Source organism: Rhinatrema bivittatum, chromosome 5 (assembly GCF_901001135.1).
Source record: "Rhinatrema bivittatum chromosome 5, aRhiBiv1.1, whole genome shotgun sequence".
Lineage (NCBI taxonomy): Eukaryota > Metazoa > Chordata > Amphibia > Gymnophiona > Rhinatrematidae > Rhinatrema > Rhinatrema bivittatum.
The window spans coordinates 61492679-61514833 of NC_042619.1; positions in this window are offsets into that span (position 1 = coordinate 61492679).

Below are 22155 nucleotides of genomic sequence, written 5' to 3' on the forward strand. Positions count from 1 at the left end.
TGCAACTTTTCTTCATAGCTTATGGATTTGCCTTTATATTCAAGTCTTCTGGAAGGATATTGGAGATGTTTTGACATCATTATCCATACCAAACATTAAATGGTCACGCCAGTTTTTGTATCCTGGACATTCTGATAAATCTGATGCTCTGCAAAGGAACCGAAAACTCCTACTGGTTAAAAGCTATCTGGTGGCTAAACAGTGTACTTTGACAATATGGATTGAACAGAAAAGCTCAAGGCTGGATGTGTGGAAACTGAGAATGTTGGATTTACTCTTACTAGAATATTAATCTGTAGATCCCTTGCAGCCAAATTCTCTTCATGGCTTCCGCAGTGTTTGGGAGCTGGGTTTTTTTTTTTCTTGTTACCTGCAGATGTGAGAGATAATATCAGTTAAATCCCATACATAGGTGCTACTGATCATTGTTTAGATACAATATTAATACAATAGCAGTGGAGAATAATGGCAATCGCTCCAAGTATTGGAAAGCGGCGGGGGGGGGGGGGGGGGTGTTGGGTGGAATTGGGAAACAGTTTTGGGTTGCTGTACTCATAAAAAATAAATTACAAATAATGAATCAGTGCGTATAAAAGAAGTAGATCCTGCCGGTGTCAGATCAGATGAACACTTCCGGTTTGTTAGATGCCAAGACGTGTGAATTTTCATCTGCCTGCCGCAGTTAAATGTACATTTTTTTTTTATAATGGTAAGGTGGCCTTCCCAATAACGGATCAAAAAACATCTAGCATAATATTTAATAGTCAATGTTTGGATTTATTAGAAGAAGCACTGAAAACAATTTAATATTACTATAAGAAAGCAGTTAGCCCTTGCTGAACGCTAGCTGTTTGGCGTTGACAGTGAGACGAGCACATGTCCTTCTTGCCCGGTGCCGTTACAATAATGCTGTCTTTTCACTGAATGGTTTAAGAAACCCCATGTTCTCTTTATAATTCTATAAACGTGTTCAGTAGTGGAGCATACCACCCATCGGGTAAAACGCTGAGATGTGAACATTTCTAACATGTCTAATACATTTTAAGTGTAAGTCCATGATAAGCAAAATATTTAAATTGGCTAAAATAAAACGGCAATCCTTGATCCAGCAACACATTGGTAGTCAAAATAGTCGCTGAGTGTATATAAGAAAGCTCTGTCCCTTTCTATCCTATCAGTGGAATAACAGTATATAATTGGCTTTAGTTACCATTTTTTAGAATTGATTTAAAATACTATGAGCTGCAGTGGATAGAATAGATATAGGATACTGTTATAAATAATTCTTGAATACCTAAAGTTGTGCTTGTGACACCAACTTTTGTTCCCACCACAGTAACACTTTTAAATTAAAAGCAGCATTGTATCTGGCAACAGAGGAAAATTTGATACAGAGTGTAGACTTTTAAAAACTTCAGTGCATGACCTTGTATGACTATTACAGGTATTGGATTTACATTATTTTTTGGAAGATTTTGTCCTTTTAATAATTAATACTGTGTGTGTACTTCTGTATGTATCTATATATGTTATGTTACATATGATTTTCTAATATATATATATTATATATATATATAATATTAATTATGGGGTAGATTTTCATAGGTGTGCGTGCGTGTCCATGTGCATGCACTTCCTGGCGCACAGACATGGATGTGCCAATTTTTTAAGATGTGTGCACCAATGCGCAAATGTTATAAAATCGTTGGGCCACACGCAATGGGGGGTAATTCGTGCGGTGACACATCGTGGCCTTCTCCAGTTCCCTCCCAGTCCGCTCCTTAATTTCCTACCCCCTAACCTAACCTCCCTTCCCCTCTCCTCCCCACCCCCTATCCCTATCCTATGTACCCCTGTTTTTTGGGGTTTTTTTACCTTTTGCTCCTCAACAGGAGTAGTAGCAAATTACACGCGCGGCCAGGCCCCTTCTAAAATGTGTGCAGCATGTGCAAGGCCCAGCCATGCATGTAACCCCCAGATTTTACACTCATAACAGATTAAAAATTCACCCTTATATTTTTTTTTTTTATATATGTTTTTAATTTTAGTTTTATTTTTTAATTAATGTATGTTTGTTATATATGTTTTATAAATGTTAATATATATGTTTATGATTGTCATAGCCCCTGAAGCAGCTACATGAGCGAAACTCAGCTTGAGTCGGGTTTTTATTTGCAACTGGACCACATCTACGAATAAAGAATCCCTGTTGTACCGATCTATCCTCTTTGGTGATTGCTACTTTGCTACATTGGATCTGCTTCTGTATTGTTTCCTGGAACCCTGAAACATGGGTAGTTCAGTGAGTTCTGTAGCTGTAGTGTAAAAAATGCCTTTGTTACATTTGGCTAGTCACAGAGTAGGCCCATGACTGGCTGCTCTCCTGGACTCACCCATGCACAGGCAGCACTTCAGGACTGTCCATACCCCCTCAGCAACAGATCACTTACCTAGCAGTGTGAGTTGTTACAGCATTCCTGTGACTTCCAGCCTGCTTCTGTGCTCCTGATTCTAGATCTGCCTCATCCAGCCTTGCCTTCCAGTCCTGCCCCATCCAGCCTTGCCTTTCAGCCCAGCCTTGCCTCCCAGTCCATCCTTGTCCTTCTTATTCATTTATCCAGTGTCCTCTATGTGTCCACATCCACCCTTGGTCTGACGGTCTGGATCATGACTTCTTGCTTGGACCTGACTATAATTACCTGCTGCCTGGACCTGATCCTCTGCTTGGACCTGACCACGATTGCCTGCCACCTGGACCTGACCCCTTGCCTGAACCTGATTATTCTTCCCTGCTGCCTGCCCCAGCCTTGACCCTTCTCTGTCTCTCTTAAGCCTACTGTCTATACTATCTCTGGTGTGTCTTTGGACTCTAAGTACCACTTTTGCCATAGGGACCTGCCTAAGTCCTGCCAGCTGCCAGAATCCAAGGGCTCAACCTGCAGAGGAGGTGGTTAGTAGAGATGATGCTCCAGACTGTCCTGCTACAAGGCTCATTCGCCAGTTGCCGGCATAGGCCTCAGGGGTTTACCCTTGAGGATGCACCAACTACGCTGCAGCACTAATGGCTCACACACCCTATCCCTTATAGCCTTCTTAGCAGTATAATATAGTAATCTATAATGTTTTAAGATGGTTGTACATGTTCAAGGTACAACCTGTTAATTTGGGCAGCAGCATTATGAATAAATTGATGTGATAGGGCAATGCCAGTCAATAATAATAGCTCCATGCATTGACTAGCCAGGAGAAATTTATCTGGTATATGGAATTCCTCCCCTTGCCATAACCCCAACCTTTTTGTGTGAGGCTTGTTTGGGATATAAATGTTCCCATGAGCATGCTCAGTCTTTAGTGGGTTAGAGAAAGAGACTGGAGAGTGGGTTGCTGAATTGGAGAGCTGGAGACTACCCCAAGATATCAAGCATGTAAGCAAGAGGAGTTAGGAGTTTGAGAATCGGTCAGGGTCACAAATTGAGAAGAGAAGTAGATTCAGTTAATTACTGGAAAAAAGAGCTTTGAGAAGTTTTTGGATGAAGATTGATTGACCAATGGCAGAGGGAAGGGAAACCCCCAGGTATCTGAGAGGATTGGGTCAAAGATATTTTTGCCCATTTGACCAACAAACAGTATGGTTGAAGGGAAGGATTAAGGCTTTTGAGAAAACGACTCAAGGGCCCTGACTTTTACGGTCTAGGGAAACAAATAAGCTCCCTGCTGCAACGGTAGGAAGAAAAGTGGAAAATGGGAATTTGATTCGAACAGCAACCAAAGAGGGCCCCAACTTTTATGGTCTGTGGAAACAAATAAGCATGGGGGTAACTTGTTGATGTGGCATTTACTACCCTTACCTGTCTGATCATTTTGTCCAGGTGGACGATAAGAATATACTATCACTATACTCTTACCCAACATTCATGGGATTTCTACCCATATAGATTCTACTGAGCATTTAGTCTTTTATATAATCTTTATCCTGTTAGAGTCCAACAGGATAAAGATTATATAAAAGACTAAATGCTCAGTAGAATCTATATGGGTAGAAATCCCATGAGTGTTGGGTAAGAGTATAGTGATAGTATATTCTTATCTGTCCCTCCTGGACAGAAAGTGCTATACCCCCAACAAGTTGATCCTTCCTATCATTGTGGTATAATTTGTACCCTAATATAGCACTGTCCCATTGGTTATCTTCCTTCCACCAGGTCTCTGAGATGCCAATTATGTCTATCTCATCATTCACTGCTATACATTCTAACTCTCCCATCTTATTTCTTAGACTTCTGGCATTGGCATGCAGACATTTCAAACTGCAATTTTTGTTTGTATTAACAACCTTCTTTTCAGTTGATATGGTTAATTTTGAATTCTTAAGCTGAGGTGATTCTTTACTTATAGGCACATGGGCTACTTTTGCTTTTATTGGATCCTCTCTGTTGGAATGCCCTAACTCTCCTGTTTCATTAGTATCCTTCAAAGATACATTCCTCTGAACCATACACTGCTGAGTAACTCTTGGCTTGCCCCCTTCTTCTAGCTTAAAAGCTGCTCCATCTCCTTTTTGAAAGTTAGTGCTAGCAGCCGGGTTCCATTCTGATTAAGGTGGAGCTAGTCTTTTTGGAAAAGTCTCCTCTTCCCCAAAACGTTGTCCAGTTCCTTACAAAACTGACTCAATAATCTCATCCATGCATTGAGATTCTGGAGCTCTGCCTGCTTCTGGGGACCTGCCCATAGAACAGAGAACGTTTCAGAGAATGCCACCCTGGAGGTTCTGGATTTCAGCTTTCTACCTAGAATCGTAAATTTGACTTCCAGAACCTCCCTTCCACATTGTTAGAATATTATATGTTTGACATGGGAATGACAATTTTTAAAGTAATTTCCAGGAGATAAAATGTTTTACTTAACTATATTTTTTATTGAATACAAAATCATAAAAAAAACCCCATCAATGTGACAAGATAATATCTAACAGATAAAAATAAACAACATAATAACAACAACATGGAATCATAAAACATCTTTGACAGCAGCAGCTAAAACATCAGAGACAAGTATCAGATTTAGATATTAAAAGCCTTATCCATATAAATCGACTCTGAAAATTCTCCATCTTTAAAGGGGCTAAGACTCTGTACATTGTTCTGCAATACACAGAATACAATTGGGATCTAAAACCTCACTGATTATCCAGGTGTTTACCAGCAGGATGATCTACTAGATCATGAATCAAGATCTAAGATCAAATCAGGATCCAGGTATCTTAGTCCTAAGAACATAAGAACATGCCATACTGGGTAAGACCAAGGGTCCATCAAGCCCAGCATCCTGTTTCCAACAGTGGCCAATCCAGGCCATAAGAACCTGGCAAGTAACCAAAAACTATGTCTATTCCATGTTACCGTTGCTAGTTATAGCAGTGACTATTTTCTAAGTCAACTTAATTAATAGCAGGTAATGGACTTCTCCTCCAAGAACTTATCCAATCCTTTTTTAAACACAGCTATACTAACTGCACTAACCACATCCTCTGTCAACAAATTCCAGAGCTTAATTGTGTGTTGAGTGAAAAAGAACTTCCTCCAATTAGTTTTAAATGTGCCCCATGCTAACTTCATGGAGTGCCCCCTAGTCTTTCTATTATCTGAAAGAGTAAATAACCAATTCACATCTACCCGTTCTAGACCTCTCATGATTTTAAACATCTCTATCATATCCCCCCTCGGTCGTCTCTTCTCCAAGCTGAAAAGTCCTAACCTCTTTAGTCATTCCTCATAGGGGAGCTGTTCCATTCACATTATCATTTTGGTTGCCCTTCTCTGTACCTTCTCCATCACAATTATATCTTTTTTGAGATGCGGTGACCAGAGTTGTACACAGTATTCAAGATGCGGTCTCACCATGGAGCGATACAGAGGCATTATGACATTTTCCGTTTTATTCACCTTTCCCTTTCTAATAATTCCCAACATTTTGTTTGCTGATAAAAAGATATAGTAAATGATATCTTTAATGAAGAGAGATTGAAAAGTCACAGTTGGCATGATCCAGCACACTAATCCCTCTTCATCAAGGGGCAGATTTTCAAAGGGCTACGCACATAAGATACGCGCGTACCCCTCGAAAACCTGCCCCATGCTCCCCCTGCGCACGCCGAGCCTATGTTGCATAGGCTGCCGGCGCGTGCAAAGCCCCGGGACGCTCGTGAGTCCCAGGGCTTTCCTGGGGGACATGTCGGGGGCATGTCAGGGGGGAGTGTCGTGGCCAGCACGTCATCAGGGGATTTCCGGGGGCGGGGCCACGGCCGTGGTTCTGGCCCAGGGGTGTTTCAGGGGCATGGCCGCGGCCTCCAGACCAGCCCCCGGACCGGAACATGGCCTCGGGCAGGCATAACTTTTTCAATAAAGGTATGGGGGGAATTAATTAGGGCCAGGGGGCAGGTTAGTTAGGGGAAGGAAAGGGAAGGTGGGGGGGTGCCAGAAAGAAAGTTCCCTCCGAGGCCGCTCCGATTTCAGAGCAGCCTCGGAGGGAATGGAGGCAGGCTGCATGGCTCGGCATGTGCAGGCTGCCGATTTTGTGCAGCCTTGCGCGTGCTGACCCCAGATTTTAAAAGATACGTGTGGCTACGCGCGTATCTATTAAAATCTGGCGTACTCTTGTTTGCGCCGGGTGCGCAAACAAAAGTACACACTCGCGTACTTTTTTAAAATCTGCCCCCAAATGTATAATTCGGCAGGATTTAATGAGTAAGATACACTCATATTTAAATTTCTCAGCTTTGATCATTATGCTATGCTTCAAGCTGTCCTAACCTTTTTAGTACAGAGATTAATTGCTCAGTAGCGAAGATGTGAAAATTTCACAAAGAGCTTTCTAGAATTTTTCTGTTAAAATTGAGTGCAGATTTCTGTGGACCTGCAAACCTACATTGAATGTATTCAATGTATTCATTGAATACAATGAATACATTGAATTGGAAATCCATAGTAAGTAAATGTGATGTGGATTTCTGTAAACCAGCAAGTCTACATTGAATTTCAGCAAATATGCCCAGATTACCTCCATAGAATCATAGAAATGATGGCAGAAAAGAACCAGATGGTCCATCCGGTCTGACTGGCAAGCTTATGGTGTATATGCTGCGCCGTGCAGGTTACCCCCATGCTTAATAGTTTCCCAGACCATAAACATCAGGGATCTTGTTAGTTGCTGTTTCAATCCAATTCCCCATTACCCCCATGCTTATCAGTTTCCCAGATCCAATTCCCTTTACCCCTTGCTGTTGAAGCAGAGAGGAATGTTGGAGTTGCATCAAAGTATCAGGCTTATTGGTTAAGGATAGTAACCACCACATTAGCAACTTACCCCCAAGCTTATTTGTTTCCCCAGTCCATAAAAGTCGGGGCCCTCTTTAGTTGCTGTTTGAAATCCAGTTCTCCTTTTCCCCTTGCCATTGCAGCAGAGAACCATGATGAAGTTGCATCAACAGTATAAGGACTTATTGGTTAACCGCTGCACCAGCAATTTACTCTCATGCATTCTTTTTTTCATTTCCATATTCTAGTAATGTAGGATCCATAGTGTTTATCCTATGCCCTTTTTAATTCTTTCACTGTTTTTGTCTTCACCATCTCCTCCAGAAGAGCATTCTAGGCATCCTCCATAAAGAAATATTTCCTGAAGTTGGTTCTGAACTGTCCTCCCTGGAGTTTCATTTCATGACCCCTAGTTCTACTGAAAGGTATCTGAAAGTCTTTATCAAATCTCCCCTACACCTCCTTTCTTCCAGGATATACATATTCAGATCCTTCAGCCTCTCCTCATAGGTCTTCTCATACAGACTCCACACCATTTTGGTCATTCTTCTCTGGACTGCCTCCATCTTGTCTTTGTACCTTTTGAGATATAGACTCCAGAACTGAACACAGTACTCCAAGAGAGGCCTCACCAAGGACCTGTACAAGGGCATTATTACCTCCTTTTTCTTATTCCTCTCTCTGTGCAGCTCAGTATTCTTCTGGCTTTAGCTAATGCCTTGTCACATTGCTTCACCATCTTCAGATCTCCAGACACTATTATCCCAAGATCCCTCTCTTGGATTGTGGACATCAGTCTTTCACTCCCCTCCCCCCAATCACATACAGCTGTTTTGAGTTACCAAACCCCAGATGTATGACTATGTACTTCTTGGCATTGAATCCCAGCTGCCTAAACTTTGACCACTCTTCCAGCTTTCTAAAATCTCTTTTCATTCTCTTTACTCCTTCAGGCATGTGCACTCTATTTCAGATCTTACTATCATCTGCAAATAGATAAATTTTATCTTCTATCTATTCTGCAATGACGCTCACAAAAACATTGAACAGAACTGGTCTGAAAACTGAACCCTGAGGCACTCCACGTAACATGGTTTTCTCTGCAAAGTAGGTTCCATTTACATTACACTCTGTCTCCTATCAGTCAACCAGTTTGTAATCCATACCACCACCTTGGTGCTCACGCACAAGCTTCTCACTTTATTCACAAGCCTCCTATGTGGAATCATATTGAAAGTTTTGCTGAAATCCAAGTAGATCACATCAAGCGCTCTTCCTTGATCCATTTCTCTAGTCACCCAATCAAAAAAATCAATCAGGTTTGTCTTTCAGGACCTTCCCCTGGTGAAGCCATGCTGCCTTGGGTCCAGCAATCCACTGGATTGTAGATAGTTCACTATCCTTTCCTTCAGCAGAGTCTCCAGGTCCTCAGGAAAACAATAACATTTTCTTGGTCATTCTGGGGGAAATCTGTAAATTACATCAAACTCAAACTCAAGATGAAATTTTCTTGATTTTCTGTTAGATCTTGAACTGCTGCATTTTTATTACCCATTGTCTGCCATCACCTAAATTAGCTTGATTCTCATGTTGCACTCACATTAAAAAATGTTCATGAATTCTACTGAGGAGTAGGAAGAGTTGCTGTGAATTTTCAAGGAACTTAATTAATGACTTTCAAACTTTTGAATATGTATTCAGGAAGCTGTAGAGACATGGGTGCAGCCTTGGCTAAGCCAGTACTGTCCAAATCTGAAAATAGACCTGATTCAGTGTTGCAACTGTAGCCATAGGGGCGGATTTTAAAAGCCCTGCTCGCGTAAATCCGCCCAGATTTACGTGAGCAGGGCCTTGCGTGCCAGTGCGCCTATGTTCCATAGGCCTACCGGCGCACGCAGAGCCCCGGGACTCACGTAAGTCCCGGGGTTTTTCGAGGGGGGTGTGACGGGGGCGTGTCGGGGGCGTGTCGGATCAGCGCAGCGTTTTGGGGGCGGGATACGGCGTTTCGGGGGCGGGCCCGGGAGCATGGTTTCAGCCTGGGGCGGTCCAGGGGCGTGGCCGCACCCTCCGGAACCGCCCCCAGGTCGCGTCTCAGCGCGCTAGCGGCCCGCTGGCACGCAGGGATTTACTTCTCCCTCCGGGAGGCGTAAATCCCCCGACAAAGGTAGGGGGGGTCTAGATAGGGCCGGGGGAGTGGGTTAGATAGAGGAAGGGAGGGGAAGGTGAGGGGAGGGCGAAAGCGAGTTCCCTCCGAGGCCGCTCCGATTTCGGAGCGGCCTCGGAGGGAACGGCGGCAGGCTGCGCGGCTCAGCGTGCACCGGCTACACGAAATCGGCAGCCTTGCACGCACCGATCCAGGATTTTAGCGGATATGTGCGGCTACGCGCGTATCTACTAAAATCCAGCGTACTTTTGTTGGCGCCTGATGCGCCAACAAAAGTACGCGAAGGCGCACTTTTTGAAAATCTACCCCACAATGAATGAAACAATGAAGATTATGGGACTAATGCAACAAGAAATTAAGGCCTGGATTCACTAGATAATCATATGGCTTTGGATATGTGACTTGCTGACAAAAGAGGGTTTGCCAATTCATTAATACTTCTTGCTGTTCTTATATCAATAATGATCATTTGCAGGCCATAGATACACTACTATCATGCCTCACTCACTTTACTGACACCCAAAACCCCTCCTGGGACTTCATGGGTTTGAGGAGGATACTGGGAATTTGGGGTCAAAGGTAACTAATGATACTTATTACTATAATAGTATTTCTTCTCATATTGTGTATACCAGTTCAATGCATCTTAATGCTATGTAAAAGAAGTATCCCTAAGATAATGCTCTCAGCAACACTTGCAGTACCTCAGAACATCTCCCCAGATGAAGAATTTTAGTAAGTGGTGTGCTATGAGTAAGCATATATTAGAAGCCCCTTAGTCTGGCCCCCTCCTTCTATTCTGGACCTCAAGGAGGGACTGAAAAAGTTAAAAAAAAAAAAACCCAAAAACAAAAACAATCACATGGTTTAGATCTTATCTAAGTAATAGATTTTTTCAAGTTCAGATAAAAAACACAATATCAGAAAAAGTAAAACTACAAACCGGAGTCCCACAGGGGTCTGCACAGTCTGCAACACTCTTTAATATTTACCTCTTGCCACTGTGCCATCTACTCGCCAGTCTTGGGATCATTCACTATTTTTACGCTGATGACATTCAACTTATATTACCCATTGATGACACATTAGAAAAAAAGTTAAACCTAGCCAATATTTATCTTGACATAATCAAACAGTTGCTAAACCAAATGGAACTGGTGATAAATATCGACAAAACTGAATTCCTACACTTAGGAAAAACCTAAACATAATCCAAACCTAAAAGTGGAATTAAAGGAGAAAGTGCGTAATCTTGGCATACTAATAGATACAGAACTAAATTTTAAACACCACATAGCACTGAAAGTTAAAGAAGGATATGCCAAACTAATGGTCCTAAGTAAACTCAAACCGTTATTGACAACATCAAACTTCCGCACAGTACTACAAGCTCTAATATTCGCAAGCACGGATTACTGTAACACACTGCTACTTGGATTACCCTATACAACAATAAGACCACTACAAATTTTGCAGAACTCCGCAGCAAGAATTCTCACAGGTAAAAGGAAAAGAGACCACATCACTGACACACTAGCTGAACTACACTGGTTACCGATAGAACAAAGAGTACAGTTTAAAGCACTCTGCACCACACACAAACTGATTCATGAGGAGAAAGCAGAATGGCTTAACACAGCGCTACGGGTACCTGTACCACATAGAAATCTCAGATCAGCAAACAAGGCCCTCCTAACCATCCCATCAGTTAAAACTGCACAGCTAACCCAGGTCAGAGAACGAGCACTGTCACTGGCTGGACCCATCTTATGGAATACTATCCCCCTGGAAATAAGATTACAGGGAAATTTCAAACTATTCAAAATAAGTCTGAAAACATGGCTTTTCAAACAGGCCTTTTACAAAGAGAACAGAGAAAGTAAGTAAGGAAAAGCTGGAGTTACAAATCAGCACCAAATGACTAGTTACACTTGCCACTGGCAACTATTTTTAAACTCTCACTGATAAAAGTAGATTTAACCTGAAAGTACAAGAACGAATCACATGTAAGCTAACTACGAGACATGTATTCAATGGACACTAGAGGACATGATTCAAATAGAAATTGTATGAAATTATGTTACCGGTTATCTATTGGCACCTCTGTTACAGTACTAACATTTATTTTGCCTATTTGTGCCAGCCTGTAAACCGTTATGATGGTAAATAACTTAATGACGGTATAGAAAAGATTTTAAATAAATAACTAAAATGCCTTAGATCTTTTTCAATAAAGAATTTCAAAGTGAAATAAATTGCTGGTTTCAACTGCTGCACTATGAGGTCACAGAAACAGCATGAATTGTCTGGTACAACATAAGGATGGACAAATGTTTCATTACTTCCCTTGTGAGGCTATAAACTTAATCTTCCTCAGGATGTTTTCAAGGTTAAATTAGGGTTCCCAGAGCAGTTAAGAATGCAAATGTCTGCAAATGTTTTCACCTTGTAATCTTAAATCAAAAAGCGTTTATAGTAACATTCTGGAAAGGAACTGTATTTAAGCATGGCAAGTTCTATGTGTAGTTAAGTCAGACCCGCTGAATAGCATCTGACTTCCTTTTGCACATAAGTAAATAAAATAAAGCTTTCAATTATAAGAACATACAGCCTCTGTGGTTTGTTGTACTCTTGGTAACTTTTTTTCATAGCAAGAGTAACGATGGTGGGGATGCTTGGCAATAGAGATCATAATAATCAAATTTAAATTAATGACTGGCAGAGGGACAATACATAAATCCATGGCTCTAGCATTAAACTTTTATAAGGAAAACTTTGATAAAATGAGAAAAATGGAAAAAAAATGAAAAGTGCAACTACAATGGTTAAAAGTGTATAACAGGCATTGACACTGTTAGAAAAATGCCATCTTAGAAGCGTAGTCTAGATATATTCCATGCACTAAGAAAGGTGGAAGGTAAGACCAAATGATTGCCGGCATGATTAAAAGGTGAAGTGAAAGAAGCTATTTTAGTCAAAAGATCTTCCTTCAAAAATTGGAAGAAAGATCCTACTGAAGAAAATAGGAAAAAGCATAAGCAATGGCAAGTTAAATGTAAAACATTGATAAGGAAGGCTAAGAGAGAATTTGAAATGAAATTGGCCATAGAGGCAAAAACTCAGAATAAAAACTTATTAAAATATATCCAAAGCAGGAAGCCTGCAAAGGAGTTGGTTGGACCGTTAGATGATTGAGGGGTTAAAAGGGTACTTAGGGAAGATAAGGCCATCTTGGAAAGACTAAATGATTCAGTGTTTACTGATGAGGTTTTTTGGAAGATACCTGTTCTAGATTCAGTTTTTAAAGGTGAAAATTCAGATGACAAACTGAAAAGTAGAAAATCACCTGGACCAGATGGTGTATACCCCAGTGCTCTGAAAGAACCAAAAAATGAAATTTCATTTCTATTACAAGTAATTTGTAACCTATCATTAAAATCATCCATTGTACTTGAAGACTAGAAGGTGGCCAACATAACCCTGATATTTAAAAAGGGCTCCAGAGGTGATCCAGGAAACTATAGACTGGTGAGCCTGATTTTAGAGCTGGAAAAAATCTTGAAAACTATTATAAAGAATAAAAATCACAGAATATATAGATAGACAAGGTTTAATGGCACACAGCCAGCATGAATTTATCCAAGGGAAGTCTTGCCTCACAAATCTGCTGTATCTTATTTTGAAGGGGTGAAAAAACATATGGATAAAGGTGAACAAGTAGATGTGGCATACTTGGATTTTCAGAAGGCACTTGACAAAGTCCCTCATGAGAGGCTTTTAATAAAACTAAAAAGTCATGGGATAAGAGGAAATGTTATTTTGTGGATTGCAAACTGGTTAAAAGACAGGAAACAGATTAGGATTAAATGGTCTGATTTCACAATGGAAAAAGGTGCCTCAGGGATCTGTACTTGGATTGATGTTTATATATATATATATATATATATATATATATATACACACATGATCTGGAAAGGGTAATAATGAGTGAGTTGATCAAATTTCTGGATGATACAAAATTATTCAGAGTAGTTTAATCACAAGTGGATTGTGAGAAAATGCAGGATGACCTTGCAAGACCAGAAGATTAAGCAGCCATATGACAGATGAAATATAATGTGGACAAGTGCAATGTGATGCATATAGGAAAAAATAACCCATGCTGTAGTTATACAATGTTAGGTTCCATATTGGAGTTCCCATTGGACTTGATGGACCTTTGGTCTGACCCAGTATGGCATATCTTATCTTCTTATCTTCTTATGTAAGGAGGTAGAGCTAAGAAGAACACAGAAATGAATATTCTTAGTTTAGCAAAGCCATACTATTTTGTTTCACATGCAATTTAGTTTAGCACTCAGCCTCTACTGTTTTTCGGTTACTATGCATACTACTGCCAAGATATGGAGGTATATTTTTTTTGCATTTAAAAGCTAAAGTTTCATACATTTCTCATTAAGTGGTGTTTTGGCATACATGTTAAATTTTTACTGCTACACATGCTGACATATTTTTAGGTTGAATTGTAGTGCATAAGACCTAGGTGTCACTGTTGAGTCTACCAGGGGCAGTGGATGCTGCCTTTTTAGCATTCTCAGTGGAATAGAAAATCTGATCAGATTTCTTGCATAGTTGAAGGCAGTACTTACTAATAAACCACTGGAACAGTCCTTTATGGCTAGTAATTAAAAGTGGAAAAAATAGACTAAATTTCTGTGAATTCACTTTTTGTTTCAGGGCCAGCAAAATCTCTTTATCTGTGTAGATAATCCTTTGTATGCAAGACACATACATAGTTTTGCATATCCCCTTCTTAAAACTGCACTGTCACTGATCTTACTTGAAAAATATAGTAGTCATATGTTATTCAATTCTTATTACCCTCAAGAAATAGACTAACTGGTAATTTATCAGTAAAACTCCAGGGATAATAGTAATATGTTCTGATCCATCTTTTTGCTATATATCTTAGTTATTAAACTGTCTCTTGCAATGCAGTTCTGTAAGTCCAATAAATAAATGGGCTTTATATAATATTCCAGGTTGAACTTCATATTATCATCACATTTACAAGTTTTACAAGTTTGATATATTCCTACAATCAAAGAACTAAAGGACAGTAACTTTAATAGCGGTGCGCGAGCACACATGTATGCATGGATGCTGGTTCATATCCAGAGAGGCAGCCGTGTTATAACATATGCGCGTATATGCACATATGGTATAAAATAGGCTGAACGCATGTACATATACACACAATTTTATATGGACGTGCACATGTCCATGCAAATGGCACCTCTACTGTGTAAGAGGGGAGACTTTAATAGAAACGCGCACCAAAGCAATTATCAGTTAAACCACTTTGTTCCCAGTTCATTGAAGTAAGGGATAGAACTTCCTAACTCCCCTATTTAAATAGCCTTTAAAGTTTAAGATTGTATGACTAAATAATATGTGATATTATGTAATGCAATCTTATAAGGAAGGATTCTAACAATGTAAAATGGAAAATTATAAATAAATAATTAAAAAAAAAATAGCCTTCCTTTTCCCCTCTTAACCCCGATCCTTAAAACTCTGCTCACATGCCTATATTTTTATGTTTTAGGACTTACATGACATCCAAAGCAGAAGTAACGTTGCATGGTTGGGGACCCCGGCGGGCACTTGTGTTTTTATGTGCTGCTTTCATTCATAAATCCAGGAATACCATGTCCCGTCAGACCACAGCTATTCCCCACTCCTTTTTTGGACTTTTTCATTTGTGCGAGTACCAGGAGATACCGGGAGGAATAGCCTAGTGGTTAGAGCAGTGGACTATGAACCAGGAGACCAGGTTTCAAGTCCTGCTGTCGCTCCTTGTGACCTTGGGCAAGTCACTTTACCCTCCATTGCCTCAGCTACAAAAAACTTAGATTGTAAGCCCTCTGGAGATAGAGAAATACAGTACCTGAATGTAAACCGGTGTGATATCTCAATTGAGATCAAAATGTTGGTATATAAAAAAAAATAATAAATAAAACAAATAAATCATACTAGGATGGCTTTTAAAATCTACTCGGCACATGCTGGCCCAACATATTCGCATATCTCCTGGTTTTGGAGCGTGTTGGGCTTTTAAAATTCACTTTAAAATGTAGTACAATGGTACAACTAAAATTTGACATTACATAAAAATACAACACAAAAAAATAAACCACCCTGCATCATTTTGACATGAACATAATAAAAAATATCCAACAAATAAAATAATACTTTACAGTCAGCAACCCATTATTGGCATAAGGGCCAATCTCTTAATTAATTACCGCTAATTAGTTCCAAAGGACTGTCTGAAGAGCCAGGTTAAATTAATTCAGAGTTTCTTCTCGTTAAGCTAATCCCTTTCTTCCTTAAGCATTTGTATTGACAAAAGAAGAGAGCGGCAGAATGCTTAGTGAAGAAAGATTTAAAAAATGGAAGGGCTGCTTAATATGCTACTCATGATTTGGAATTAATTGGCAGCTCAGGGACAAATTAATCTAACTTAGTCAATCAAGCATATTCATAATAATACAGGATACTATTTCTTTAAACAAAGGCAAACAAAAAACTACTATTATATTACGCAGCACTATGTTGCAATCGGCAGTCTGTGGGCTGCTCCTGCAGACTGTCACTCTCACCTCTGCCCTGGCCTGATACAGCTGACCGGTACACACAGTGAGATGCCCGGGATGCTGCCAACCCGTGGCAGACACCAACGCTCTTGTTCCTCCTCTGCCTCTAGGCTGGCTACTTTTTTGCTGTGGGAAGCTGCTGAAGGTATGGCAGACACCGCCACTCCTGCTCCTTGCCCTGCTTCCTAGGCATGCGCACAACATGCAATGATTTAATAGGACCGCAGTGGGAAAACCCTATGGCCCTGAGAATGATGTCATGAGTCCTGGCCTATAAAAGGCCCTTGCCTGCCTTCAATCCTTGCTTCGGCAATAGGTCAACCTGCTTCCAATTAATATGAGTTGCCAGCGTCCATCTTTGGTTCTTGCATTTCTAGTTTCTGTTTCTATTCCAGTTCCTGTCTTCATTTTCAACTCTGGCAGTCTTCATCCTGTATCTTCTGTCTTCAGTTCCAGCAGTCTTCATCCTTGTCTTAGCTTTAGCAGCCTTCGTCTTTGTTTCCTGTCACTGTGGTCCTTGTCTTACTCATCAGTCCTTGTGGTTGCTTTTCAGTTCTTCAGTGTGCTTCTCCTACTTCCTCTGCCTTTTGCCTGCCTGCCCACCCTGCCTATCCATATTTCCTTTTCCTTTCAGATGGATACTCAATATTGACCTTGGCCTAACTCCTGGACCAGCCTGACTGCCACCTACCTTCGGCTATAGCCTGCTATTAGATATGTATTTTTCAACCATGAGTGTCTTTCTTTTTTTGGTCCCTCTTTTTTAGCATCTAGTTAATTTTTCTTTGGATGTTTTAAAGTTTTCTTACATTTTTCATGTCAGCTCTGTTAATGCCTAGTGGCCCAAAGAGCTTAATGAGTCTTTTCTAGTTTGTTACCACCATTAATTCTTTGCTTTCACAATGGTCCTTTTTTGGCCAATGACCCAAAAGAAACCAAAGGCCAGTGGCTTAGTAGCAAGTGTCTGGTTGACAGATGAAACATCATTACTCATCATAAAATGCCTACCAGAGACCATCAAAGCTATTTAGAGCTCATGGAGAAGCACTTTGTGTCGAGTAAGACCAGCCCTTCAGTATCATCATCGAAGGCATCGATATTGAATCAAATTGCCTATCAAGAGTCTCTTAGCTTTCTTCTTAGCTTCATGAAGTGCTACTAAAGGAGCTCTCCTCCCTCTTGGAAGCCAAGGCGGTAAAACCCATTCCACTGTGAGAAAGAGGGTGGGATTTTATTCCAAGTATTTCCTGATCTAAATGAAGATAGCAGGACTCCATCCCATCCTAGACTTTAGAGACTTGAACAAGTTTCTATTAAAGGAGATGTTCAAGATGGTTTCCCTAGGCACCTAAATTACTTTTCTGGAAAAGGGAGACTGGCCACACAGAGAAACTTCCAGGACACAGGAAATCTTAGATTTGAAATAGGGAAATACCATCTAATGCATTCTGCCATTAGACATAGTTTCAGCACCATGAGTATTCATGAAATGCTTAGTGGTGGTCACGCAGCTTTGCATATTGGAAGTGCATGTGTTTCCCTATCTGGACCATTGGTTTATCAAGAGTATATCTCAGTTCAGATTATTGTACTATATGGTGCCTAGCTAACGCTATGTGCTTGGAGATAGACTCTATGTCAGGGTAGTTAGAGTTGTGATGTGGTCTACAGAGCAAGGCGTCAAGAGCCATGAAGTGGCACCTAAAGTATGAGTGTTTCTAGAATAAAGGTCATATACTTTCCAAGGAAATAATTTTAGGAGTGGGTTTTAACATCTAGAGTTTTGTACTAGGCCTGAGGGTACATTACAAGTCACACTTCATGATAGTGCTGCCTATGACCCGGCTCTGCCCATGCCACACCCAGGCAATCAGACAATATTTTTGGCATGAGGGTTTGTTGGAATTCATGGCAGAGACAGGGTCATGCAGACTGGCAGACCATTAGTGAGGCCGGTGATGGAACCAGAACATAAACCATGTTTTAATCCCCCAGATGGCCACATCATAAATTTAACTCCAGCCTCGTCCCACCTAACATGCAGCTAATCCAGAACCTCTGATGTTTCTGCATAGCTCCCAGGCCTTCTTCTTAAGCTTCTCAAACTATACAGAGAAATAGAAATACAGGGGTAGATATTCAGATGTAGCTGGCTTTGTAAGTTAGCCAGATAAGAGTAATCTAGCTAATTTACATGGGATATTTAGCATCATGGCAATGCTGCTGAATATACCTGGATAAATATTAAAGTTAGCCGAATAAACTTATCTGGCTATCTTTAGACTGGCTATGGGCCACGTCTAACTCCACCAGTTAACTTAACTGGATAAGGCTGAATATTGCTACTTATCTGGCTAAGTTAGTCAGATAGGTAGTGCTGACCAGTTGTGCCCACTGCCCGCCCATTGACTATAAGATAAACTATTTAGCTGGGTAAGTGACTTATCAGGCTAAGTGGTATAGCCGGATATTCAGTAGCAGCCACTTAATTGGATTAGTTTGACTTATCTTGCAAAATAGCATTTGAATATGGATCACTCAAAGTTTAGTGTGCATTGTTGCTGCTACTTTGACTTCCATACTGATATGTTTCATTATTTTCAACTGAAATCTGGAGTTAGTAGCACATCCTTAATGCATCTAGACGTGGTGTCTTGCCATCAGGACCAAACGAACAACAGAACAAGAACAATCCATGAACTGCCATGGTACCCATTTTCATGAGGTAGCTAGCTGAGCAGTCCAACCAGTCAGATTACATCTTTCAGAAAAATGATCATTTATAAGGGATAACTCTGGGACTACAGAGAGCACGCAGCTTTGGGGAGTAATTGAAACTGTATGGGTATCTGACTAACCACTTAGTGGCTGAATATTTACCCCTACAATATTGACAGAAGAAATCCATTCAAGAAGCTGGGACAGCTTCTTATGAAAAACAGGATAATAGCTTCAAAATAGCTTAGGTTATTCTTTTCAAATACTCTTGGCTTAAATTGAATTGAATATAACCCCTAATTCACCAACTATTGCTTCTGCACATCTGCATAGGACAAATGAGACACAATGAAAACATACTGATGAAAACAATGAATTTATATAAAAGTAGCATAAGCGGAGGAAAGGGAACAGGCCTGGCGCCACTGGGTGTGCAAACTGTGCAATTGCACAGGGCGGCACAACTGGTGGAGTGGTGTAGGGAGCAGGGAGAGGCTTGTGTTGCCACTGGTGGACCTGCTCCCACTGGTGGCGGAACAAGTAGAGGCCCATGATGCCACTGGCGGGATCAGGTCCTCCAGCAGCAGAAGAAGTAGGAGGCCCGTGGTGCCACCAGTGGACCTGATCCCACTGGTGGCAGAAGAATCAGGAGGCCTGTGGTGCTTCTGATATACCCGAACCCACTGGAGATGGAAAAGCAGGAGTCCTGTGGTGCTGCTGGTGGTCTCGATTCCATCAGCGGCAGAAAAGCAGGAGGCCTGTGTTGCCGATAATGGACCTGATCCCACCAGTGGAAGAATAAGCAGGAGGCCACAGCAGAAGAAGCAACCCGTCTGGCAACTCCTCTTCTTGGGCTGGTCCCACGGTATTTAACGCTTGCGGTGCTAAAACCTCCTGTATTCTCATCTCGCAATGCGTGAGCTGAGAATACAGGAAATGCTAGCACCACGAATGTTGAATTACCTCTGGGCCAGCATATGAAGAGCAGCTGCAGAATGGCTTCTCTCCACAAAGAAGAAGGTACAGGCTGACATCAGCAGTGAAGGAGGAATGACCCATGGACCCTGACTGCCTGGTCTGCATGTATATGTGTGTGAAGGGGAGTCTGCCTGGGATGAATGAGTGTGTGAATGGGAGGCTGCCCATAATAGGGGTGGATGTATGTGTGAGTGTGTGAATGAGAGGCTGCCTCAGATGAATGGGTGTATGAATGGGAGGCTGCCTGGGATGTGTGTGTGTCTGTGTGTGTGTGAGTGAATGAGAGCCTGCCTAAGATGAGTATGTGCATGGGAGCCTGCCTGGTTGCATATGTGCATGTGTGTGCAAATGGGAGCCTGCCTGGGATGGGTGGAGGTGTGCATGTGTGTGTGAATACATTCATGCATGGGAGCCTCCCTGGAATGGGCAGGGATTCTGTGTGTGAGAGAATGGGAGCCTACCTGGGTTGTGTGTGTGTGTATGTCTGTGTGTGTGTGTGTGAGAGAGAGAGAGAGAAAGAAAGAGAATGGGTGCTGCAGGTGGAGTCCAACCTGCCAGCAGCTGAAATGAAGTTGAGAGCCTGATGCTGCTGGTAGATCCTGACAAAAGAAGAGCTGGAGACACCTGCGAGTTTGTCTGAGAGGGTGTATGTGTGTATAAGAAACAGAGGAGAAAGTTTGCGCATCCCACTCCCACTAATCTACGACAATCTCAGAATGACTGGAAATCAAAGTTCCCAGGTATGGAGAGCTTGAATTTTTAAAATCCTTATTTAGCTTTATTTTTCAGATGTTATTTGATGTGTCTGCTATTTTGAAATATTTTATTGGTGCTTGGGACATTTAAAAAAAAACTTGTATAAGAGTTTTTAATTATTTGATCTTTTATTCATCAGCTTTTTTTGTAATAATATTAGTATGCTTTTAGTATTAGGATTATATATTTATTTTATTTCTTTTGATTTTATAGTTTGATGTTTGAGGAATGGTGATGATTCTGATTTTTCATTGTTGCACTGCATAGAGTGTCTGGCTTCTTGCGGTTTCCAGTTCAGATTTGTCTTCATGTTTGTATTTTTATTTTATGGTTGCTCTATTCTGTATTTGGTGAGGGTCTGTGTATGTTGTGCATGTGTGACTGAGGTGAGGCATTCTCCTAATAGGAAGTGTGTATTTGGGCTTTCAGATGGTCAGACCCACACCTAACATATCACAATAGGCCTAATACCATATGGGGGAAATGGTATCAGTTTTTAAAGTTTATATCAGTGAAGGGAGCTGGGTGTTTTTTTGGTGGGCCCAGGACAGAGAATAAATGAACCGGGGGGGGGGGGCAGCACAGAAATTGTTCACACAGGACAGCCGTAAAGCTAGCACTGGCGCTGAAAGGGAAAAGCAGTGGATTCTTAAAATGTTCTTTGCTGTGTGATTGCTTCATAAAAACATCTTTTTCTACGACATTTTAAAAAATTGAAAATACCTTTTATGACATATTTTGTATACATTCACAATGGAAATTTTGTGTTTGCCTTCAACACATATTCCAAATCAGAGCCAAGACCTGAGTTAATTGAAAGCTGCATTTCCATTCCATTAAATAAAATAAAAATTAGCATGACTACAAGGCACAAGGTATTTCAACCCAGCATACAGCTGAAAAATCAAACTATTGTTTTGTGTAGTTTGATTTAAAATGCTAAAGCATTTCAAGAGGTGTTTTTTATTTGAAGTTTTAAAGCTTACAAAGAACATTTTTTTTTCCTGAGAGTACAAGAAGAAATGGAATAGCTGGTAATTTGAAATTCAAGTTTGCAAGTGCCTAAATTCCCAGTAATAGCATTTTATAGCAGACATAAGCTTAGTGCTTCATAATGGTGCCTTCCGCATAGAAAAATAGTAAATTATTTTGAGATATGAAAGTATATAATATGCATTACTAAGATATTTTTTCTTGGCATTCCAGTTTGCAGTACTACAAAAGTAGCCATCAGTCAATCATATTACATTTTGAGACTCAGCTTGAGCATATCATAATTTTAACATTACTTGCATCCTGAAGGTTGGGTTATGATTTAGCAAAACATATGAACATGCAGGGAGCAAAGGGAAGAGAGCATTATAAAAACCCTTTTTATAGCATACCACAACAGAACAAAATTTGTCAGAGCTACTGTCTAAGTTACTGCCCACTAAAAATCATCATATTTTCAATCAAAAATGCTTGATCTACGTATTTTAGAGTGTGAAGGTTTGTAATAATGCAGTCCTGACTATAAATATAGCATAGTGCTTATCTGGGGAACTATAAGTCGTGAACACTTCGT